This window comes from Hordeum vulgare, chromosome 2H (assembly GCF_904849725.1).
Source record: "Hordeum vulgare subsp. vulgare chromosome 2H, MorexV3_pseudomolecules_assembly, whole genome shotgun sequence".
Classification (NCBI taxonomy): Eukaryota; Viridiplantae; Streptophyta; class Magnoliopsida; order Poales; family Poaceae; genus Hordeum; species Hordeum vulgare.
Genome location: NC_058519.1, coordinates 311,177,941 through 311,203,637, shown reverse-complemented (window position 1 = coordinate 311,203,637; position 25,697 = coordinate 311,177,941).

The following is a 25,697-nucleotide window of genomic DNA, read 5'->3' as shown; positions in this document are numbered from 1 at the left end:
GTCAAGGAAAGCTACTGTTCGAGGTTCCGGAGGTCTGCCTCGCGGAGGGTGAGCTTGCACGCTCCCTCCACCTCGACCCTCCGCTCCTGAAGCTACTACTCAAAAACAGGGTTTGAAGCCTGAAGCTCCCGCTCACGAGCCTCTCCGGCCTCATGGCGCTCAACCACTTCTTTGGCTTCGCAAAGGGCACAATACTGCGCTTCGCTCGCCTCGGCGGTGCACACTTCAACCTTCGTGCACGTCGCTTCATGTTGGCGGCCACTCAGCTTGATGGGCATGTCAAGCTGATGCCACCCATGAGACAAGTGCAAACACTCCCCGGCGAAGTGAGCGTCGGCATCCCGAAGCTCTACCCTGAGCTGCCCCAGCAAGCTCAAGGCGTTCCGTAGGAGGCCGAGACGGATCAAGGCCACGAGGCCACGAGTGCCAGGGCCTAGTCCAACACGGGCCCAGCTTCTTCGTCCATTGGTGGGGCCCAGGGGCTCCAGCGTCGCCCTCGGCGGCTGGGAATCGGTAGATGCTCGCCCCGCCCCATCAAGGCAAACCTCGTATGCGAAGGGCTCGAATCCCCTCCAAGATGGTTTGCTCCTGGAAGCGGTCTGCGGAGTTGGCCGGGATGGCCGAGGTGGCTGGCGGCTACGCCCCCTCGGTTTAACACTCGCCACGGACGAGGGAACCCCCGAGGGGCCCATCAACACGTCTTCCCTCACAGAGCCTCCCGTGTGAGGTGCTAGTGGAGTCGTGGCCCTTCACCGTGCGTCCTCAATGAGCCAGGGTGCTTGTTGGTCCTTTAACTCTCCGGAAGCCAGCACGGAAGGAGGTATCAGCAAAACTTGGGATGCGGAAGTAAGAAAGGCAAGTGGGCAGGACTCACCTGTCTCTAGCGTCCCATCTCCTCCTCTTGAGCACCCTCGGCAGCGCGCTAGTACTACCCTTAGATTGGTACCGAGGCCGGTGTCCGCCGCCCCGGCTGGAGGCTCCGGGCCAGACAGGGCTCCTTATTTAGGAACCACCAGGAAAGGGCTGTCCGGAGGCCCCTCGGGCCCTCTGGAAACAACCCACACTTATCGAAGCAGGGCATTATCTGAATAAGGTCTTCCCCGTTGTTGTACTTGTACAATTGAAGCCCACCGTGGGGAAGTTCGCCGATAATTTTCCCAATTAGGATCCCGAGCATGTCGACCGCCAGGCGCTTCAGATGGATCCACGTGGGGTCCTCCATCCCAGAGAAGGCCCACATAGGACGACAATGGATTTGAAGGGGGGAAATTCGCCTCCTGAGGAACTCCCTCAAGACCAGCTCAGTGGTTACCCCCGCCGCCCTCAAGGTTTCTAACCTCCTCCTCACCGGTGACAACCTTAGGTTGGCAAGCCTCGCGTGCCCCCACCCGGAGCTTGGCACCATCGGAAACGACAGGGTCAGCCGCAGGGGACTGTACTGATTCGCGTCCATGTACACCCACTTCCGTCTAAAGCCTTTCGCGGTGTGGTCCATCCTCATATCCATGCACTTGCCCTCCATCGCATCCACGGCCTGGAAATATATGCACCCACAGAATCGGTATGGTGCGGTCAACCGGAGGGAGAAGAACTGCCGGAGCAATGTCATCGAGGGGGATACCCATGAGGGCCTCGCAGAGGAAGGCGAATGACGAGAGAAGAAGAATGGATCTTGGATTAGGATGAAGCGCATGAATTTAGTAATGTGTGAGAACATCATTGAAGAACTGTGAGAATGGGGGAAGCAAGCCAAAGAAGAGTAGAGGAAGATGGAGGGTGACAGAAGTCACGGCCAGCTCTGCAAGGGGAGTTGAATCCAATAAGATCTTGTTTGGTCCTCATTCGCTGGAGTCAGCCGCGACCAGGAAGAAGACCTTGTTGCGCCCCTCGCGATTCAGCACTTTGGACCTACCAAGGTCGGGTTCCGGTGCCTCGCACCCTTCAGGAGCTGTCGTTTCCTGTACCTTCCTGTGCGGGGGAGCTATGGCGGCAGTACATGATGGGGGCCGATGATCGCATGGCGGCTGGGGACAGTCTTACGCGGGAAGGAAGGCACAGGGAGGAAGCGCAAGTCAAGGAAGATCAATGATTAACTCGCTATGCACATAGGATTTATGCAGGCTCGGGGCGGTTTGTGAGGCGTCGTGGGGATAAGGGGCATCCCATTACTTCTCGGGTGCCATGCGTCGAGCCTGGCCCGCAAGAGGTTGGGGCCCACATCTGTTTGCCCTCCCCACCGGGCGGAGTGATGCACAGCGCGGACCAGGGGGCTACTATTGGTCCCCTCGGACCGGGGGTACCCGGGGCCGTCGGCCTGCGGCCCCAGGCACAACACACTGCGCTCGCATAATTTGGCCTGGCGGCAGGACCAGCCAGCAAGACCCTCATGAAGGCCCTCGCCTCAAGAGGCAGGCATCGGGGAATCGACGTGAACGACCACATGCAGCCGCTAACTACAAGGACGCAAAGTGAGGCCACCCCTGAGGTCCTCGGGAGGCATATTTATCAAGGGCGACCAGGGAGGGTCGCGTGACCGTGCATCTTCACATGGGTGGCGTGAGCCACGTAGGACAGCGCCAGGGTCGATGCGAGCAGGCACGGAGAGAGGCTTTCCCCTTTGGTGTTAAGGGAGCAGAGCCATCCCGTGGGTTCCCAAAGAAACACCCAAAAGTTTCCTACTTGCTTCTAGAGGACCAAGGCTGGGTGCTTGGCCAGATGGAGGTCACTCTCGAGCCCGCCATCTTTGGCATGCGAAGACCACCTTTGGCAGTATGGGCCGCAATCATGCCCCCTTTCGAAATGGCCATTGTACCAACCCTTCCTGCCAAGTCTTTTGGGGGGCAGAGCACCAGGGCATGTATAAGACAGAGGTCCGACCTTTGTAGAAGGGATCCACCAACTCCGCCAGGGCAAGAAACCACCTTTCCCTTGTACTCGTCTTTCACCTCAAGCAGTCCAGACATAAAGGAGTAGGGTTTTACACAACAATATGGCATGAATCTGGATAAACTGTGCATGTGTTCCTCTTCATCTTCCTTACATTGAGTCACTGGAGAGTCGAAGTGAGGTTGAGAGGCGGAACAGGGTAGGAGAGCAAGCATACCCCGGAGTTCGAACCTTTATGGGTCTGAGAAGCCCCGATTCCGACAATTATGCATGTCACGTTTGCAGGTGAAACAACATCCAATGTCTCTTATCTCCTTTTTTTTTATAGAAGAAACATTGAAAAATAGGTAAGACGTGCAAAAATATGAATAAATTAAGGGATCATGTTTATTTTTAATACATTGTTTGTGATTTATGTGCATTTAATGTGCATAATTCAAATTTGATCTACAATCACATAGTCCAGTTCACCAAAATGGGTTGAAAATTCATATATGTGTCCCTGATGCATGTGTTAGGCCCCATGGAAGAAATGGGAATGAATTTAAAACATCTCAACATCTTGGCTCGACCGCAACCATCGAGAAACTTGGTTTTCAAATTCCCCTAAATCCAAACAGAAATTCAGGAAACTTGGCATGGTGTCATGAGAAGGAACACATATGTTGTGGTAAAAAATTATGCCAACTTGGACATATTTTGGTACAAGCCTCTTAGACACTGGAGCTTCTTACAAAGCTGCATGGTTCCAATAGGGAACATGCATGTCATATTGTGGGGACCCCGACTTACCCGTCGAGATCACTGAATGAACGTGTATAGTGATCGCATAGATCATTGCCCATTAAACACACAGATACTTATAACAAGAGTCTTACATCCATGATTAATATTTGATACAAATAAGTACCATTATGGTCAAGTCTTACATAGGTAGGGCCATGAAGGCCAATCACACGAACTCAACTACTAGCGGAAATCTTGGTAGTAAACGTGAACCAATGCCATCAACCTAACCAACACGCATTCTGACTCGGAAGCGTCCTAGTTCGCGTGTCCCTCTCCGACGACGAATTCTTCTCCTTATTCTGGATCCTCCATGTCAGGTCAATAAAATAACCAGTGGCAGGCCAATGAGTACTTTGAATGTACTCACAAACAGGCCATGATGCAGGTTATGCAATTGAGTGTAATATGAAGAATAATGCAGCCTTTGCGGAAACCAGGTTTTGTTGATACATAATCATGGTCAATTATTTACATGGTCATGCATCACTAGATAAGCTGTAACCGTAAGAACAGGTTACAGATATCAACATAGATATTCCGAGAACTAAACCCCTCATGTCCATCCTCCATGTGAAATCACCCAACTTGACCAAGTAATGACTTCCTCATGTAACACCTCTATACACACGCACACTTGGTTTATGTGGAAAACACTAGACGTAGTTTAAGAAACACCACCCAACTGTCCTTGACCGTGGACACAACTATTCAAATAGTTTTACACTCTGCAGAGGTTGTACGCTGTACCCACGAGATCCGAGAAACTTCCATGTCATCCACGACTCGCGGTATATATCATACCCGAGGTAAGTACCCGATCAATGCCTTCCCCTTACGGCACTAGACAAAGAGTCCACTCGATTGGTACCCAACCCACATGATGTACGTCTTACGAGCACCAAATTTAGACCGTATCATCCATGCAGGGACCAACTCTAGTTTGCGTGTCCTACCTGGCACGACCCCGTCACGAGAGTGACCATATCACTCCCACCACTAGTAATGCGGGCTCCTAGCTAGGACAACTAGAGTAATCAAGACATCCCCGTCCCTTAAAGGGGTATCGTGGTCGCACACGAAAGGTTGGGACGGTCGAGAGATCTTAAATCTAATCCCACTTCCGAAACCACTCGCACATAACGCTTCCGGTACACCATTGTCCTCGGGCATTAGTGGCACCCGACGGGGTTTTCGTAAAAAAAAACGTTGATATCACCTCTGTGTTACCATCACCATGCATATGCTCATCCTATGCGTAGAACTACTAACTATTTGTCAACTTTACATTAGCGTGACCCTCATAGATGGTAAGGTCATGCTCAAATGCAAATGCTCTGAAGGAGCCATTGGAAACACCATACCGGGGTGTGCCGATTAATCATGAATATATGCATTGGAGTAAAGTAATCGACATGCCATGCGTAAAGCATTTCCTCACACATGGTCAAAGGGCTGCTTGCAGTGATCCGCTAGTTATCGGGGGTCTTTGAGGTCTTCGGGTCCAAGTCCGTCGTCAAACGCGTGATCTATCATTGTAATAGTAATAACAATAATAATAATAATAAGGACCATAACAAAAAACAGAGTACAAACTCACATAAAAAATGTTACCCTTTATGTAAAATCCTATTATTAGTTATAATTTTTTTTGTTTCTGGTTTTGGAATGAAAAGTATTTTAAAAGTGTTTTTAACATGAGTTAAAAATATTTTAACTTGGTTTTAGAATAAAATGCGTATAAAAGTTTTTATAAATATTCAACAAACAACACTATTAAATAGTACACGATTTTCAAGAATTATGGTGGAAAAATATTTAACTTTGTATAATAAATTAATCCTTTAGAATTATTTTAAAATCAGGATTAAAAATAAAAGAGAAAGTCCAGCTAACTGGCCTGGCTTGGCCGGTTGCTTGGCCGGTGGCTGGGCCGGCAAAGCTAGTCAGCCAGCCATCCCACGCACGCGCGCGGTGAGGTTTAAACCTTATGTGTGGGCCTTGTGGCCAGTGACTGCAGGGAGAGAGACAGACGAGGTGGCCACCGACCGGTGGGGTCCCCCTGTCAGGGTCGTCTTCTACCTTTGGACAGAGAGGAGGGAGAGCTCATGGGCTGCAGTTCCGGGCTCTCGAGGTCAGGCGAGAACAAGAATAGACTCGTGGCTCCTCCGCCTACCATATGATGGTCGAAGGGAGGACGACGGAGCCCCGGCGGAGGCCCTTCGGGAGGTTTCAGAATTGGTGCTACGAGCAGGAACAAGGATGGGGGAGTGGTGGAGGAGGCTCGAGAGGCCTTTGCGGTCACAAGGGGAGTGAATGGGGCTCTCGAGCATGCGTGCAGCCTGAGATCGACGGAGGTCCGACGTGATGGCGCCTTGGTAGATCTCGAGTACCGAAGCTCCCTTAACTCAAATGGGGCACTGGTGTGGTCGATTAGAGATAGGAGGGGGAGGCTCGAGGTGATGGGAGAGTTGGGGTGGCCTATTTATAGCCGGGCGACGAGCCACCGAGTGCTGGCGCGCCGGTGGTTTTGCTGTAGTGGCTTGACAGCGAAAAAAGACTCGAGGGTGAAACTGTGGTTTGCGGACGTGGCTTAGGACTGCGCGGCATCTCCAGGAGGAGCGGGAGTAGCTCCTTCGCACTTTGAGGTGGCGGGGTCCTTCTGGCCGCTTCCGCCGCGTCTGGGCACGCATCGCCAGTGGCAGAGGAGAGGGGAAGAAGAGGGGCACGACGCTGCCCCGGATGCGGTTGTCGGTGCGGTCAAAGAGCGGCAACGGGTGGATGCGAGAACTGGCCAGAGCTGGTACCTTGGGCCTCGCGTGCGCCCTTTAGCGCGTCCAGCGTGCATCTTTGGCATGCCATGGCATGCTGGCGCTCTCTGGCGCGTCTTGGACGCTAGGACCAGAGAAGAATCAAGCTAGCCAAGGGGAGAGAGTTAAAGTTGTTCTCCTATCCTTGGTTCAGAAGCTAAATTGGAGATTTTGGCTTACTCTCATTGAACCAGTGTCGGGCCTCTTGTGTGCAATTGAGGAGGGGCTCATGCCATCTATGACATGAGTGTGGAGTGAAGCGAGTAAGTGTGGTGGTTGCTAGATGTTGTTTTACAATTATGGCAGAAGGTGTTTGATGCATGTTTGGGGAGGTTAACCTCGTCCAAATGCATTGAAAGATAACACAATTTGGTAATAGGCATAATTAGCAAGCTCTACCAAATTTTAGGTGCATTGGACAAGTTTGACAATGTAAACTTGAAAATACCCAAAATGGGCAGATCTACATTCTTGTGAGAAGATGAGAGCAAATCAATCCCCACAAATCCAAATCTTGGCATGATCTCCAAATTTGGGGTATTGAGCACTCCTGCAAAGTTCGAGACCAAGTGGACACACTTTACAATGTAGAGTTAGTCCAACTTGATTATGGACACATAGGGTTTCTGAATTATTTGCTGAATCAAATCACCTTGGATGGAGGTGAAACTTGGCATGATCACCTAATATAGCATGTGGGACATGCTAGAATTTTCTGGGAATTTATTGAGAATATTTCCTTTGCAAATATTTCAAAAGACGAAACATACACAATTATTTTTCAAAGGTTTGCTAAATTATTTTTAACAGAACTAGGGGTTGAAACTCTTATGTATGGGAAATATATGTCCTCTAAGTATTTCCAAGTTTTTCTCAGATTTTTCTAAGTTGGCAAAATAACTTTCCAACCAGAAAGACCATTTATGGCCATAGAAAAGGACAAATAAGTAAAATAGGAAAATGGCTTTAAAAATAATCATTTCCTTGTTTTGAAGAGTTATAATATTATTACAATCAAAATACAATCTTCGGGTGAAGGTACTCCCTTAAATGCACGGACCTTTAGTGCAAACCCCAAAGCAAGGTTTTGATTTGTCAAAATAATTAAAAGGGGTTTTTGTGGAGATATTAGTTTGAAAACTGATTTTAACAGATCTACTTACAAACACACATACAACAATGACAATGAAGGCACTCATGGCATTCACTTAGAAGTTTTAATTTATACCAAATTTTAAAAGAAGACAACACAGACACGGCTTGACCCCGGTCAGGCCCAGTCGGAGTATCCGGGACCCAACCCCGGAGCGCACCGCAACCCTAGCGGTCATCGGCATGCGGAGGGATCTTCCTCATATCGCACCTCCGGCCGGAAGGGCGAGGGAAGGCAAGACAGGCGCTCCCAGCGCTAGAGCGAGCATACTTTGAGCAGGCGTCACGGAGGCGACGAGAGCGACTTGGGGTATGAGGTTCCTCGTCCGGGGAGGACCCATGCTACCAGTTCGCAAGGTGCCATTCCGATCACGGTTCGGATAGGCGCTCGCGTTCCCTAGGGCAACCAGGACTCCCGCCGGCGTCTCAACGTCCTGGCCTAGTGAGCCCTCCTGGAGGAGGACGGTCCCATCGGTCCGGCCTGCTTCGGCCCCCGGATCCGAGGGTAGCCATTCCCCCGAGGCTTCACCTTGCCTCGGGACACTCCCAAGTACAGTGGCACTGCCAAGCTAGAGGACTGGCTGATCGACTACACCACTGCCGTCGGCATTACCAGGGGCAACAAGCGCGTAGCAGTCTGTTAAGTGCCACTCATGTTGGCCAGCTCGGCTCGGACTTCGCTCAACAGCCTTCCAGCCAGCAGCGTCAACTCATGGGTGGACTTCGAGGAGGCGTTCGTCCGCAACTTCACCGACACCTACAAGCACCATGGCCGGCCTCGCAAGCTGGCCATGTGCGTCCAGAGGCCTGACGAACCCCTTCGCGACTACGTCACTCGGTGGACGGAGCTTCGCAACTCCTGCGAGGGGGTGCATGAGGTACAGGCCATCCAGTACTTTATCGAGGGATGCCGAGACGGCACCCTCCTCAAGCACAAGCTCATGTGCTCCGAGCCCACCTCTCTGGCGGTGCTCATGGCCAAGGAGGACCAGTACGCCACGGCTGACTCGGCGATGCAAGTCAATGTGACCGCCTCGGACAAGGTTGTCCCCACACCGACTACTCCCAAGCCGGCTGGAGACGGTCGAGGCGGCCAGAACAACAACAAGCGCAAGGCGGATCAGCTAGATTCGCGCTCCAACAACTAGTTGGTAGCCAGCGTGGAGGGTGAGACGTCCACTCCTCAAGCCGGCTCTCAACGGAAGCGGCCCAATAGGGGCAATACAAACTGGTTGCCCAAGCAGACCTTCGAGCAGCTCCTTGACGCCCTCTACAAGATACATTCTCGGACATAGCCTTCTACCCACATCCTTCGACAGTGGAGCTTTGCACGACGGCTGTCGCAAGGGTAGGGCCTGCTGGCTGCCCCAGGTGCGCAGGCTGCGCCTCAAGTCCCGACTCCTAGTCCTGCTCCGGCTCCACCACCGCCGCCTCGTGACGACGGCCACCTCCATGATGACTACCCCCATCAAGATGGAGCATTCGTCGTCTTCACCAGTGAAGGCGATGACAAGCATACCCTACGCCAGAGACGGCGTGAGGTGAATGCCACGGTTCCCCCGATTCCCCAATACATGCATTGGTCTGACAGACCAATCACATGGAGCCGGGTAGACCATCCTACGGTGATGCCCAACCCGGGCTCATACGCGCTCGTCCTCGACCCCACCTTTACCTCCAAGAGGCTCACCTGCCGGTTCTCCCGGGTGCTGGTCGATGGCGGCAGCAGCATCAAAATCCTCTACGTCGACACTCTCCGCAATCTCGGGATCAAGGAGATCGACGTCCTGTCGACCAGCACTTTCTTCCACGGCATCGTCCCTGGGCAGTCCTGCTCGCCTATCGGCAAAATCCAGCTGGACGTCCTCTTCAGCGACAAGGCTCACTTCCGCCGCGAGTCCATATGTTTCGAGGTAGCGGACCTCAGCAGCCCGTATCACGCACTACTTGGCAGACCTGCTTTGGCCAAGTTCATGGCTATCCCGCACTACGCCTACGTGAAGATGAAAATGCTGGGTCCGAAGGGCATCATCACCATTGGTGGCGACTACAATAAGTTGCTCGAATGCGCCCAAGACAGCAGCCTCCTGGCCGACGCCATGGTGATTGCTGGGGAGAAGATACAGATCGACCGGCTCGTGGCTCAGGCTACCGAGCAGCCGGCGATCCCTTCTCCTCCGTCCTAGTCGGCCGGCGAAGGCTCCTTCAAGCGGGCCAAAGAGACCAAGCAGGTGCCACTCGACCCTGCAAACCCCAAGCAGTGCGTCACCATCGGGGCTGGCCTTAGTACCAAATAGGAAGGTGAGCTCGTCGACTTCCTCCTTGAGAATCGGGACATCTTCGCATGGTCCCCCAAGGACATGCCGGGTGTTCCGAGGAAGTACGCCGAGCATAAACTTCACGTGCGACCGGATGCAAAGCCAGTAAAACAACCTTTGCGCCGCTTCGCCGAGGGGAAGCGGCGCACAATTGGAGAAGAGATTACTCGACTCCTTGCAGTCGGCTTCATCATGGAGGTTTTCCACCTGGACTGGTTGGCCAGTCCAGTCCTGGTGCTGAAAAAGAACAACACCTAGCAAATGTGTATCAACTACACTAGCTTGAATAAGGCCTTTCGGAAAGACCATTTCGCGTTGCCTAGGATATATCAAGTGATCGACTCCACTGCAGGCTGCGAAATGCTGTCGTTTCTGGATGCTTATTCAGGCTACCATCAAATCAAGCTGGATCCAGCTGATCGCTTGAAGACTTCCTTCATCACGCCCTTCGGGGCCTACAGCTACAACACCATGACGTTCGGTCTGAAGAACGTTGGTGCGACGTTCCAACGCTGCATCCAGCAGTGCCTACTGCCACAGATCGGCAGAAACATCCACATCTATGTGGATGACATCGTCGTCACGACGTTCGCCAACCTGCGCGAATACAAGATCCGGCTCAACCCGGAAAAGTGCGTATTTCGGGTTCAAGGCGGCAAACTCTTGGGGTTCTTCATGTCCGCTCGTGGCATCGAGGCAAACCCCGAGAAGATCGGCACCATCGCGTGGATGGTGCGGCCGGCTCGGATCCTAGACATCCAGAAGTTCACCGGCTGCTTGGCGTCCCTTAGCCGGTTCGTCAGCCGGCTCGGCGAGAAGGCCCTTCCACTCTACCAGCTCATGAAAAAGATGACGAAATTCGAGTGGAACGATCAGGCGGACGAAGCCTTCCGCGACCTCAAGCGGGTCATCTCCAGCCTGCAAATCTTGGCAGCGCCGGTGGAAAGGGAACCCGAACTCATATACATTGTGGCGACCACTCGCATGGTTAGTGTAGTGCTGGTAGTTCAACACAAGGAGGAGGGCAAGGTACTGTTAGTGCAGCGCCCTATCTACTACCTCAGTGAGGTCTTGTCCGCCTCCAAGCAGAACTATCCCCACTACCAAAAAATGTGTTATGGTGTTTACCTTGCTACAAAGAAGTTAAAGCAATACTTCCAAGAGCATGCTATCACCATGGTGAGAAATGCTCCACTTTCAAAGATCATGGGCAACCGTGATGCAACGGGCAGGATCGCCAAGTGGTCCATCACCATGGCAGACCATGATATCCGCTACGAGCCATGCACCGCCATCAAATCTCATCTGATGGCCGACTTCTTAGTCGACTGGGCTGAAACCCGGTTCGAGCCACCACCTCTAGACTCTAGGCATTGGCGAATGCACTTCGACGGCCCAAATATGTGGACTAGTCTGGGAGACGGCATCGTCTTGACGTCTCCGAAAGGAGACCAGCTCAAGTATGCTCTCCAGATCTACTTCGCCCCCTCCAGCTCATGGCCTCCGGCTCGCCAAGGAGATTGGCATCCGGCGGCTCATCTGCTTCGGCGACTCGGATCTGGTGGTGCAACAAGTTTCTGTCGAATGGGACGCCAGGGACGCCAACAAGGCAAGCTACCGCTTCCTCATCCAGCAGCTCAGCAGCCCCTTCAAGGGTTGTCAGTTCCACCATGTTCCCAGAGCAGACAACGAGGCGGCTGATACACTGGCCAAGATTGGATCCATAAGATAGGCTATCCCAGCCGGCGTCTCCCTCGAGAAGCTCCACAAGCCGTCTATTAGGCTGTCTCCAGAGTCGGCATCGATCTTCGTGCCGGCTAATTCTTTGGTGCAAGCGTCGTCGGCTCCACCAGCTACGCCGGCCACATCTCATGTGCCGGCTACGCTGGCTATGTGGACTCCAATTGTGGCACCAGCTGAATCTTCTGTGCAAGCGCTGTCGGCTCCACCAGCTACACCGGCCAGAGCTCATGTCCCAGCTACGCTGGCTATGCCGACTCCAATTGCGGCATAGGCTACAACAGCAACTCCAGATCTACCCTGCCTCGAATCCTATCGTCTCGACAACCAGTGGGTGGACGTCATGGAGGTAGACGGCGAGCCAGCTGTCACAACAGCATCAGAGACACCTTGTCTCGAGCCCACGACTATTGCTTCATCAAGCGCGGGGGCTGCAGAAGCCCCTGTCAGTCAGGTTGAGGCGGAGCCAGCCCTTGTGTCGGCTCCGTCATGGGCTCAACCCATCCTGGCCTTTCTCCTTCGTGGCGAGCTTCCTCAAGATGAGGCGGAGGCGAGGCAGATCCAACGAAGATCTGCGGCCTACGCCATCATCAATCGCGAGCTGGTTCGGCGTAGCGTGACTGGCGTGTTCCAGTGTTGCATCAAATCAGAAAAGGGACAGGAAATCCTCACAGACATTCACCAGGGGGAGTGCGGGCATCATGCCGCCTCTAGAACACTCGTGGCCAAGGCATTCCGCCACAGATTCTACTGGCCCACGACCCTCGAGGAGGCCTTGGATCTGGTCAACAAATGTGAAGGCTGCCAATTCTTTGGCACACAGAGCCACATGCCGCCTTCGGCCCTCAAAACCATCCCCTTTTCATGGTCTTTTGTCGTCTAGGGGCTGGACATGGTGGGGCCTTTCATGACGGCTCGTGGTGGCATGACTCACCTCTTGGTAGCCGTCGACAAATTCACCAAGTGGATCGAGGCTAGACCCATCAAGAAGCTTGATGGCCCCACGATTGTCTAGTTCATCACGGACATCTCTGTTGGATATGGTGTCCCCCACAATATCATCACCGACAACGACACTAACTTCGCCAAGGGCGCTCTAGCGCTCTACTTCTCCTAGGTAGGCATTCGGCTCGACTTGGCGTCAGTGGCACATCCCCAGTCCAATGGCCAGGTTGAGAGGGCCAATGGCATGATCCTGGCCAGCATCAAGCCAAGACTGGTGGCACCACTTGTCAGGTCAGCCGGCTGCTGGATCGAAGAACTGCTGGCTGTACTGTGGAGCCTCCGCACCATGCCCAACCGGTCGACCGGCTTCACTCCGTTCTTCCTTGTATACGGGTCCGAGGCCATTATCCCTACAGATATCGAGTTCGACTCGCCTCGGGTTACCCTGTACACGGAAACGGAGGCGAAGGAGGCAAGATAAGATGGTGTGGATCTCCTCGAGGAAGCAATGGACTTGGCCTTGAGACGGACGACCATCTATCAACAGAAGTTGAGATACTACCACAGCAAGAAGATCAAGCCTCTCTCTTTCAGAGAGGGATACTTGGTGCTCAGAAGAATCCAGCGCACAGCCGGCCAGCACAAGCTCTCATCCCCATGGGAGGGACCCTTCATCATCAGTAGGGCATTGCACAACAACGCATACTACCTGATTGATGCCCAGAAGTCAAGGAAGCGCAAGAGGGACAACTCCGGCCAGGAGACGAAACGTCCATGGAACGCGACGTTGCTTCGCCCGTTCTATTGCTAGAAGGCAAGTATCAAACATGGAAAGAGCATGCACATATGTATCTTTCTCCCCGTTCAAGGATTTCCAATGAATGCAATAAAAAGAGCATGCCTTATGCTTCTTTTTAAGTTCATACCTAGAGTGCTCACTCTGCGAAGCCCCTTGCTGGCTCTAGTAAGCTCGGGGGATCGCTAGCAGCCCGGACGCCTTCCTTATGTTGTAGAAAAACACATAGTGTACGCCGGAACGATCCCTGGTCACCTCGAATAGCTACAGACCGGCTCCCAACTGTCTGGCTAGCGAGGTGACGTCGGGTAAGGCCGGATGCATGCAATGTTTGACTGCAAAAAGGTTGCTCGCTCGGGTTGGCTTGATCTATTTTACGATCTCATTCTAGCCGGCCTCTGCTGGTTTATGTCTGAATCTTTAAGTCTTGATGGCTTCGAAAAATCTAAGTCTTGTATTCTCAATGCTAGAAACCTCGACCCAGTCACAGACCGGCTCCCGGCTGTCGAGCTGGTGGGGTGGAAACTTGGGGGTACAGGAATTGGAGAAAAAGAAGTCAAACAGGAATCAAAAGATGTAGATATAAAACAACACGCATGGCAATACGAATATAATGCTGAATCCATACATTCAAAATGCATTGGCCCACGGCCAAAGTTCATTACATCCCCGGTGGGTGGAACTGTTGGACTGACAAGACAATTTCAGACAACAAATAGGTAAAAACAGGATCGGCTAAGGGGCTGCGGCCTCATCGGCGCCCCAGGTGCTGCTCCTGAAGTGGTGGCTTCACCATCGCCGGCTGCTCCCGAGGCGGTGGCGTCGTCGAGGGTTTCCAGCTCCGTCCGCACCAGAGTCGGCGTACGCCGTGCTGCTGGAGGCGGCACCACTCCCCGCCTCATGGGCCGCCTCGGCGGAACTTCCATCATCGTTGTAGGATTGAATGCCATGCAGATCTTCAGGGACAACATTGTCGCCTTCGCCCCGCTCCAAGTTGAGCTCATCCCAGGCGGCGTACGAGACGATGTCGTTGGCCCTCTCGCGCAACGCTTCCTCCACGGCCTGCAGCTCCGCCTCCGAGCCGTCGCACTGAGCGACGAGCTTGCCCAAGTCCAAGTTTCAGTATGAGGACATGGACAAGCGCAGGGCCATGTAGGCTCCAGCGCATGCAGCCAAAGCACGCGAGGCGTCAAGACGGTCCTCCCCAGCCGCAAGCCAGCGGGACAGATGGCTCATCGACACCGTCTTCACGCCATCAGGCCACAGGGCCACCACCATCGACGAGCCTGCGATCCGGAGCTGAGCCACAGACTCGCCCAGGATGCGCAGGCGGGCCCTAAGGCCCACTCCAATCTCCTCCACGCTCCAGCCGGAGGTAGCATTTACCTCCCGCCCGGCCGCACGGCGCTCCTCGCGGCTCACCTCGATGACCGTGTCGGCTGCGCCATGTGTCTCAGGGAAGAGGCCTGAGAAAGGGAAAAGGGCACAGAAAACGAGTAAGAAGAGGAGACGGCACAGAAAGTTCAAGACGAAACAAAACAAGACTCACGATTGAAGTCGCTATCAGTCTCATGGGCGCTCTCTAGGGTCTCGAGCTCCCGCACCTTGCTCGCTTGAGTAAGGCGAGCGACTTCGTCCTGGAGGGTCGCCGCCGAGTCCAGGGCCTTGGCCAGTTGCGTCTGCTTCTGGACCAAGGCGTCCTCCTTCTCCTTCAAGGCAGCGTCCTTGAGCTTCATCTCCCCGAGATGAAGCGACTCAAGACGCTCCATGTCGGCAGTATGGGAGGCGTCCTTCTCCTGCAGAGAGGCGCGCAGCTACTCCAGCTTGGCCCGGCTGGCCGCCTCGAGCTCCTTCTTCTCCATCTAGAGAAGAGTCAGCTGCTCCTAGAGCCGGCCGTCCGCATCACGCAGGGCGTCCCGCTCCACGACAACCTCGCCCAGCCGGGCTTGAAGCTCGGCATCCTGGCCATCAGTTGTCTGGTTCTGTGACCGCAGCATGTTGTAGGCCTGCACCTGGGCATCATAAAGATCCTACAAAGCCAGGAAGAAGGAGGAATAAGATCCGGCCTGGTTAAGTCATAACCAAGCCGATTCTCGGGGCTACACCCAGTGGGTGCGCTAGCGCGCCCCCACTAAAGAAGAAAAGAAAGAGAAGAAGCTCAAAAGAGATTCGGCATGGCCGATGCTCGGCCGGCCCGACTCTCGGGGGTTACACCCAGTGGGTGCTCTGGCGTGCCCCCACCGATTCAAGAAGAAGAAAATAAAATAATCGAAGACAGAGATGAGGCACTTACCCTGGTGCGTTCCTCTAAGCGCTCCAGATCGCCGCCCACCACGCGGGTCGCGTGGTCCACCTTGAACCGACTGTTGGCAAACATCGACACCAGCTCTCGGACGCCGTGGAGCGCGGTGCCTGCGGGCATCTTCGAGCGCGCCAGGTTGGCCGCTCGCCAAGTCTTCATGGGCCGGTCCTGACCCTGGCACCGGCTCCTGCAGAAGCCGGACCGTTGTGGGAGACGACGACGGTGCCGTCTCCAGGTGCCGGCATGGCGGCCGGCTCCGCTGGCATCCCGGCTGGTGCCGCCTCCTCGGCAGGAGGGGGATGGGCCGCGTCCGGTGCATCCATGTTCACTCCTGGCGCATCCGGGGCCACGTCTGGCGCGTCCAGGATCAGCTCCGGCACGCTGGGCGCAGCCTCAGCCCTAGGTGAATCAGGGATCACCTAAGATCCGTCGGCGCAGAGGCATCCGGCTCCGAGGGATGGGCCTTCCCAGTCCTCGGGGTGCGCCTCGGGGTCGCCTCCCTAGCTAGCTCCTCCACGCGAGCACGCATGGAGGGTCATGTCTAGTCTTTGTACTCTTCTCCGCCGGCTTCTCGGCCCGGCTGGGGCGAGACTGGCCCTCGGCCTTCTTCCCCAAGGCCGCATCCCATCAGTGCTTGGACTCCACCTCGATCTCCCTCTGGGCAGCGTCAGCCGCTGTCCAGCCGGCCCGTTCGGCTGCGGAGGCGGTGTCGTCCTCCACGTCTTCCGCCTCGCAACCGGGCGACGTTTTTGACGAACGAAGCTTCACACTGGATAAAATAAAAAGAAGGGAGAGGAACCCTTACCCTACGATGATGGGCACTTGCCTCCTACCGCCACCGGCACGACGCTTCTTAGCGCTGCCTACCCGTGCTCCGGCTGGAGGACCCGTTGCCGGGCGCTTAGGAGCCAGCCTGGAAGCTGTGGCACACTTGCCCTTCTTCCTGGCCGCCTCGTCAGCTCCGGTCGCCTCGGCCCTATGACGCTGTCCGAACGTCAGAGGCGGGCTGGTGACCTCCTCCACCCTGTCGGAGTCTTCCTCGAAGGCTGCATCACAGAGGAAGGAGTCTCGTCATTGTCCGCCGAATCTACGATGGAGGGCCTCAGATGCTCACAAGACGGCTCCGTCCCTTCCGACTCCAGTGTGTTCTCCGAGCCTTCAGAGGAGGCAGAGCGGGACTCGATCATGCCCTCGTCCTCGATCTCCGAGGCGTCAGACGTCGCCACGCCAGGAGCAGGTGGGTTGAGTGTTCCCTGCAGCTTCTCGAACAACTACGTGGAGGAGTTGACGGCCGACTCAGCGAGGCGGCCGGTCGGAAGACAAACAGCAAAAATAGAACAACAAAGAGTGCTTACCACCAGAGGCGGACGTGCCCTGCAGTAAGGGATCATCCCCCATGACCAGTTCCCACTGTCGTCCATACGGGCGGTGGAAATCTGGTCCACCCCTCGCACCACCGCGCAGGGGGTGAATCTCTTGGTGGATGTCCGGCAGGGTTCCTGTTGGCCGCTCATCTGGTAGACCAGTTGAAGCCGCCTCTGCAGCGACAGAATCCTGCAGGTAACCTTGGTGGTCAGTAGGTCATGGCCAAGGAGGCCGCTTTTCTCCAAGATGTCAAGGTGGGCGCCAATCTGCACCACCTCGGGAATCGGCTTCGGGAACTTCGCCCCCCAGTTCAACTTCACCGGAGGGCTAATATTGAACGGGGGCGTGTTGAGGGTGTCGCGGGAAGGGTCGGCGTTCTTCACGTAGAAGAATCCCTTCTGCCACTGCTTGATGGATTCGTGCAGCGGTAGCTGGGGGAAGCCAGACTTCGAACGATGATGCACCAGTGCGGCTCCGCATGGTGTCATCGGGCATGGCCCGACGTGCTTCTCCAGCGCGGCCTTGTCCATCGCAATGGACTGCTGCTTGAAGAAAAACAAGCTTCACCATAGATCGAGGCGGGGCTCGATCCCCAGGAAGCCCTCGCACAAGACCACCAAGGCCGAGAGCTGCAAGATGACGTTCGGCGCCAGGTGATGCGGCTGCAGGCCGAAGAAGTGGAGCCATTCGGAGAAGAAGGGGCTCGCCGAGAGCCCGAAGCCCGTGTAGAAGTGCTCGTCGAAAATGACGATCTTTCCCGCTGCAGGTGTCGGGCGGTCTCGGCGTCAGGAATCCGCACCAGTACCTGGGAGGACAGGGGCAACAGCCAGGGATGGCGGAGCGCCTCGATGTGGCCTTCGCACACCTTGCTGCGTAGCCAAGTTCCCTTCGACGAGGTCTTCTTCGAGGAGGAGACGCCAAGCATGACTGTGGGCGGCAGAAGCTCGAGAAAGTTGGTGGCTCGACGACGACGGGGATTATGAAGACGAAGAGGACGGGCTCTTTATCTCTAGGCTCAGGGAGGAAGAGGGCGTCGATGCAGGGCGAGAAGGGGGGCGAGTGGCCTCCTCGGAACCCCAACATCCCATTTAAGCCCCACGAAGCATAGTATGGAGGGGATCCGGTGTGCGCGGAACCCCACTAACCCCGTGTATTACGGGCGGTAACGCTTCCCGAAGCCCAACCGTCGCAGAGTAAATCCGAAGAGGATCTTCCACGCGAAGGCCGAGGGGGCATCGTGGTGGGACCCAGGGCCCAGGCCCAGTCCCGTCACCAGTAATCACCATCATTTCGTGAGGCTGGGCCACGCACGTGGCGCAATCTGCGGGGCCTACGACGAAGCCGAGGCGTCGCTTCGAAGCCAACAGGCTTCGGAGCCAGCGTCCCCTACTGTGGATGGCGGTAGCAATACAAAGACAAAAAATGAAGCCGGTGAGGCCGCCCGTCCGCAGACGGCGGGCATCTCCAGCTTTGGGGACTACTGTTGGGGGGATAACCCCGGGGTAGGCTCATCGACCCTGCTCCTTCATCTCCTGCCCAAAAGGAATGAGCAAGTATAATTCTCCAAGACCCAAGTCCTCTGGCCGGCTAGGCTGCGCTTACCGGCTGGAGGACGAGATGGCCAATTCTTTGGTCTGCCAGGCAACCCCTGCCGGCTAGAGGCGAGACGGCTACCTCTCCCTGACCGCCTTGGCCAAGCCAGCCGGCTAGGAACGAGGCGGCCGTGCCCAAGCCGGCTAGCCAAGCGGGGTAGCCGGTCGGGGATCACAAGTCACATCTGATCGTAGGTCATGACGAGACCCTACGATTAAAGGTGGCTACGCGTCAGCAAACGTACTGGATCGGAGTGCCTGGCAGGTATGAGCGTCGACGGCCATGTCGCTGACCTACCCCAGCTCTAATCCATCACCCAGCATAATGCCAGACCGTCAAACTCCCACTCTATTACTGCACTCGGCGTGGGAACAGTGGAGGCGGCCGTACTATCTGCCCATGATGAATCTCGCTGGACGACGACGGACGTACCACGCGTGCTCAGCATCATCCTTACGCGAGAGCTTCATTGGCTAGCCGGCGGGTCCCATATCTAGACGGGACCTCGCAGCCGGCGGGCCCCTCAAGTGACAAGACAAGACCCTCATGGCCCCCCTGGCCGGCCAGCGAGGCTACCAGCCGGGTCCCACTCTTGTACCCTTATCAATTTTGTAGGCCGGTGGGTTCGTCTATAAAACCCCTAGTCACCCTCTATGCAGAGGGTCGGTAGAACAACAGATCACAGTCACCAACCACATAGAGAGAGGCAGAGACGATCCGGCTGCTCCCCTCTTCCTCCTCCTCAACACAGCTCCAGGAGCAACCTTGTAATCCATCCATATACATCATACACTCCGGCAGGACTAGAAGTCTTATCTCTACGGAGAGCCCTGAACCTAGGTACATCGTGCGTTCCATGCTTGTACCAACCTCGTCCCCAGTGCCCTCTGATACGTCTCCATCGTATCTATAATTTTTGATTGTTTCATGCAAATATTCTACAAATTTCATATACTGTTGGCAACTTTTTATACTATGATCCAGTGCCCAGTGCGAGTTCCTGTTTGTTGCATGTTTTTTGTTTCGCAGATTATCCATACCAAACAAAGTCCAAATACAATAAAAACCTACGGGGATTTTGTTTGGAATATTTATGATTTTTGGGAAGAAGAATCAACGCGAAACAATGCCCGAGGGGGTCACAAGCCCCCTAGCCGCGGCCAGGGGGTGGGGCCGCGCCTGGCAGGCTTGTGACCTATCCCTAAGGCGGTTGTGTCCCTTCTTCCGTCGCAAGAAAGATAATATACCGAAGAAAATCGTGTTATAATTTCAACCCAATCAGAGTTTTGGATTTCCGGGACTTTAAGAAACGGTGAAAGGCAAAATCTGGGAGCGCAAAAACAGAAGGACATAGAGAGAGAGATCCAATCTCGGAGGGGCTCTCGCCCCTCCGCCGCCAAGGAGACCTTGGACCAGTGGGGAAACCCTTCTCCCATCTAGGGAGGAGGTCAAGGAAGAAGAAGAAGAAGGGGGCTCTCTCCCCTCCCTCCCGGCGGCGCCAGAACGCCGCCCGGGACATCATCGTGTGACAGCGATCTACACCAACACCTCCGTCATCTTCACCAACACCTCCATCACCTTCCCCCATTTATATTCAGCGGTCCACTCTCCCGCAACCCACTGTACCCTCTACTTGAACATGGTGCTTTATGCTTCATACTATTATCCAATGATGTGTTTCCATCCTATGATGTCTGAGTAGATTTTCGTTGTCCTATCGGTGATTGATGAATTGCTATGATTGGTTTAATTTTCTTTTGGTTATGTTGCTGTCCTTTGGTGCCCATCATATGAGCACGCACGTGGATCACACCATAGGGTTAGTAGTATGTTGATAGGACTATGTATTGGAGGGCAAGGGTGACAGAAGCTTCAGCCTAGCATTGAAATTGATGCATATGGGATTGAAGGGGGACCAATATATCTTATTGCTATGGTTTGGTTTTAACTTAATGAATGTTAATAGTTGCGGATGCTTGCTAATAGTTCCAATCATAAGTGCATAGAATTTCCAAGTAAGGGATGACATGCTAGCAGTGGCCTCTCCCACATAATACTTGCTACCGGTCTAGTAACATAGTCAATTGCTTAGGGACAATTCCGCAACTCCTACCAACACTTTTCCATACTCGTTAAACTAACGTAATTGTTTCTTTATCTAACCAGCCCCTAGTTTTTTACGTGTTCTTTCTTTTCTTGCAAGGCTATCCTATCACTCTTACTAAGTACTTCTAGTTTCATACTTGTTCTAGGTAAAGCGAATGTAAAGTGTGCGTAGAGTTGTATCGGTGGTCGATAGAACTTGAGGGAATATTTGTCCTACCTTTATCACCTCGTTGGGTTCGACACTCTTACTTATCGAGAAAGGCTACAATTGATCCCCTATACTTGTGGGTTATCACCCTCCGTTGCCCCTTCGGTTCTCACCGACTTTAGCCTACCTATGGCATATGTTGTGAGTATTCACCAACAGCGCCCGAGGAGCGCCTCGCAAGGCCTGGCTCTTGGCGCCGATGCTTGCATCGTGGTTGTCCCGGGTGATCCTGCCACTTGCGTCTCGTCGCTGCACTTGAGTCATCCTCCTGAGGCCTGTGATTTGGCCATACGTAGTTCTTCCAAGGGGAATGCGGCTGGCGCCATGTCCCTCGGCTTGAGGGCGCTTCCCTGCATGCGCCTCTTGGGCCTGGCCCAAGGAGGGCCCCCGAAGCATTCCTTACTCCTGAGGAGGATATGCGCCCAGGGGGGGATGCCTGAAGCTCTTCCTCCTCGGGAGGGCCAGGTGATGCCGCATACTCCGGCACGTACGGCTCCATGTAGGCGCTCCGCCCATCCTCCGAGACCGTCCAGTAGCGCGACAGTGACGGTCCCACTTGGTGGCGGAGGGGGATCCCCCCTGCAGTATTGCTCGGAGTTCTTCCTGCGAAAGGCCTCCGTGTGAAGTCACTTTTTCCTGTTGCTGCCGTTGGTCGGCCCCGGCACCGCTCGCTCTTGATTCCCTCCTTGGTGCCCCGGCGTGGCTCCATTGCCATTGTTCGCCTGCGCCATCGCCTCCGCCCTCTACTGGTTGCACCGGAGGGAACGCTCCTGTCTAGCTGCCCTGCTTTGACGAGGGCCAACCAGGTCTTGGTGATGCGCACTAGTGTGTGCATCGATCGTCCCGCCGTTCTCTTCGCGCCCTTGGTGGTTGTCAGTGTGGTGCGCCTCGAGGCCGGTCGCTGGGGTCTGGACAAGGAGGAGGGAAGCATGAAGCGCATCTCTCTCGGCCCCACCCGGCGCAGGTAGCGCCCCGATGCTTGCAGGCCCGGGGACCGCCACGCGGTGCAAGCCCCCGGCGCCCGAGGTCTGTGGCCTTGAAGAAGCGCCGGGTTGGATACTCTTCTGGGCGATGGCGATCAGCTCCATGATGTGATCCACCCAGGCGTCGAAGCCCCCTAGCGTCGGTCGTTGGCGGAGCATCTCTCTTGCCATCTGCAATGCGTCTCGTGCGCCGAGGTCCCCCAAGTTGATGCGGCACACTGCGGGTACCTTGGTTGCCGCCCAGCCGCCATGCGCCTGGGTGGCACGGGTGGCCGCCATGGTGGACACAATGTTGACGACCTGGTATGAGCCGCCTGGTACCACGATGCGGGCATGCGTGCTTCTAGCGGCGGTAATGTGGCGGTCGGAGACTAGCTCGACGAGGCTCGAAGAAGTTGGTTGGTCGCCGGCCATCGGAGCAGCGGGCCTGGGAAGGAGGAAGGTCGGAGAAGACCTTCATACGCCCCCTACTTGGCGCGCCAGATGTTAGATTTCGGGCTCCGCAAAACCCCAAGGATTCGAACACAGGGGCGTGTACGAAGATCTCTCATTGCTCAGCCTCGCCTAGCTCGCTACTCGATGGAAACGACAAAGGACTCACTCGATGGTGAAGGAAACACAGAACACAACAGATTACCCAGGTTTGGGCCGCTGCGAAGCGTAAAACCCTACTCCTGCTTTTGGTGGATTGCCTCTCACGGAGGTTAGTGGATGAACTAGTACCGTATTCTCGAGCCTGCGGAGGTTGGGTGGCCTTGTGGTGTTGTTCAAGGGTGAGAATGAACTCCTCCATCTACCAAGTGTTCTACCCTCTCTATTTATAGCGGAGGCCCGGGTCCTTTACCCTCATAGCTTCGGCAAGAAGGGAACAGGGGAACATGCTCCCCTGCCAAAGGTGGTCTTCGCCTACAAAGTAACTGCCCGCGCTGCAGGGACGAGCCCGAGGATGATGTTTGCCCTACTTGCGGGCGGTGGCGGCTTCGTCGCACCAGAATGGAAACCTTTGGAAGATGCCTTTCGGACCCCGCTATGCTCCTGCCCCCTTTGCACTAAAGGGGAAATTGTTCCATCCTGCCATATACTGCTCGCTTGTCCTTCCCAGGCATCACCCTTGACTCATGAAGCCCGGCCTTGCCTCGGAATATCCCCCGCTCCGGAGGGGTCGTGAGGAGGCCCTCTGCGGGTCTTGACGCCGCTCCTTCTCGGGAGGCTTGGCCCCTCTCGAGGGCCTTTCCTTGAACGGTGCCGGACCACTCGATCCTATGTCGATGAAGACGGCCAGCCTTGGGCCACAGGCAGGCAGGTCTAGGTACCCACATTCCCAGAATGCCGACAAAACTGTTGTGTTCTCTGTTTCCCTCAGCATCAATTGAGTTCTTTGCCATTCCCATCGGGTAGCGTGCTAGGAGTGGTTAGGCCGAGCGAGATCTTCGTACACATCCCTGAGTTCGAATCTTTAGGGTTTTGCGGAGCCCAAAATCTAACAATGTGACAGACCTATCCCCCTTACAAGAAACTCGTCCCTGAGATTCCAAAGCCAGGTGCTAAAAAGGTACAGAAACTCGGATCTAAGATAGTCTTCACGTTTGCATGTTACATGTGCTTCATTGTGGTTTCTCCACTCGAACTTGAAGTACTTGATGGTATGGCTTCGAGTACAACGCTCGGCTTCGTCCAGAATGCACATCGGTGTCTCGCGATAAGTGAGGTCCGACTGAAGGTCAATCACTTGATGGTCGACTTCCTTATAAAGGTCTAGACGGTTTGGCGCTTGAAGGCACTTCCGGAGTTGTGACACGTGGAAGACGTTGCATACACCCGAAAGTTCTGGAGGTAGCTCCAACTGGTAAGCAACCTCTCCATGCCTTGCAATGATCTTAAAACGTCCAATGTACCTTGGAGAAAGCTTTCCCTTGACATGGAAATGCTTTGTACCCTTGAGATGTGTAACGCGGAGGTACGCCTGATCTCCAGAGTTGAGTTCCACTTCTCATCGGTGTGAATCCACATAGCTCTTTTGTCGTGACTTGGCAGCCTTTAGGTGTTCCCTGACGCGTTTCACATTCTCATCAGCTTCACGGAGAACGTTTTGCCTGAAAATCAATCCTTCACCAGTCTCGTACTAGTTGAGGGTAGTGCGACACTTACACCCGTACAACACCTCAAATGGAGCCATCTAGAGACTAGACCGATAGCTATTGTTGTAAGAGAATTCAGCAAAAGGCATACAAACTTCCCATTTTGTTCTGTGTGCCAAGACACAGGCGTGGAGCATGTCTTCCAGTATCTGATTTACTCTTTTCGTCTGCCCGCAGGTCTGCGGATGGAAGGCGGTGCTGAAGGAGAGTCTCATTCCCAGAGCTTCTTGGAATGTCTTCCAAAATCTTGAGGTGAATTGCCTGCCTTGGTCAGACATAATTACCTTGGGAACCCCATGCAGACTCACGATACGATGGATGTACAGATTGGCGAGCTAGCTACCATCGTACGTGGTGCTGACAGGGATGAAGTGGGCTACCTTGGTCAGATGGTCTACAATGACCCATATGGATCCGTGTCCCTTGCGTAAGTTAGGTAGAGTGGTGATGAAGTCCATACAAACTTTATCACACTTCCATTCAGGCACCTGGAGGGGTTGTAGCAGCCCAGCAGGTCTCTGGTGCCCAACCTTGACTCGCTGGCATATGTCGCGCTTGGCGACATATGAAGCTATTTCCCTCTTCATGCCATGCCACTAGAATCTTTCTCTGAGGTCTTGATAGATCTTGATCCCACTAGGGTGAATTGAGTTTGGAGTGTCGTTGGCCTCTTGCAAGATTAGATTCTTGAGTTCAACCTTGTTGGGTACGCATATGCAATTCCCAAACCACCCAACTCCGTGCTCATCCACTGAGATTCCAAGGGCCTTGCATTGCTTGATCTTCTTATTATTGCCTTCGATGCTCTCGTGTCCTTTCTGGGAATCCTCAATATTGTCCATCAGCGTGGGTTTGGCTTGGAGGTTTGCTAGTAATCCTTGTTCAACTAACTCCAACCCAAAGCCTTCCAACTCCTTATATAATGCGGGTAGCCTTTCCTTGATCATGGCATTCAAGGTGCAAGCCTTTCGGCTCAAGGCGTCTGCTACCACGGGTGCATTACCGGGACGGTATTGAATGCCGAGGTCGTAGTCTTTAATCAACTCCAGCCATCTACGTTGCATGATATTCAATTCCTTTTGGTTAAAAATATACTTCAGACTCTTGTGGTTGGTGTATATTTCACATTGCGTCCCCAAAAGGTAATGTCGCCATGCCTTCAAGGCATGAACTATGGATGTGTGGCGCAGTTCTCTTCATGAGGGCGCAGTTGTCGTGACAGATAAGCCACGACCCTGTTGTCTTGCGTTAAAACGCCACCAAGCCCGATTCTTCATGCCTCGCAGTATATCACAAATTCTTTGTTGATATCTGGAGTGGCCAGTACTGGGGTGGTGGTTAATCTCTTCTTCAGTTCTTGGAAGATTTCTTCGCACTCCGGCGTCCATTCGAACTTCTTGCCCTTCTTCCAGAGCTGAGTCATTGGTCAGGTGATGCGAGAGAAATCTTCCAAGAACTTGCGGTAATATCCCGCATGTCCAAGGAAGCTTCTGACTTCCTTCACATTGATTGGCGACTCCCAGTGTGTTACCGTAGTAATCTTGGTGGGATCGACTGCCAATCCATATG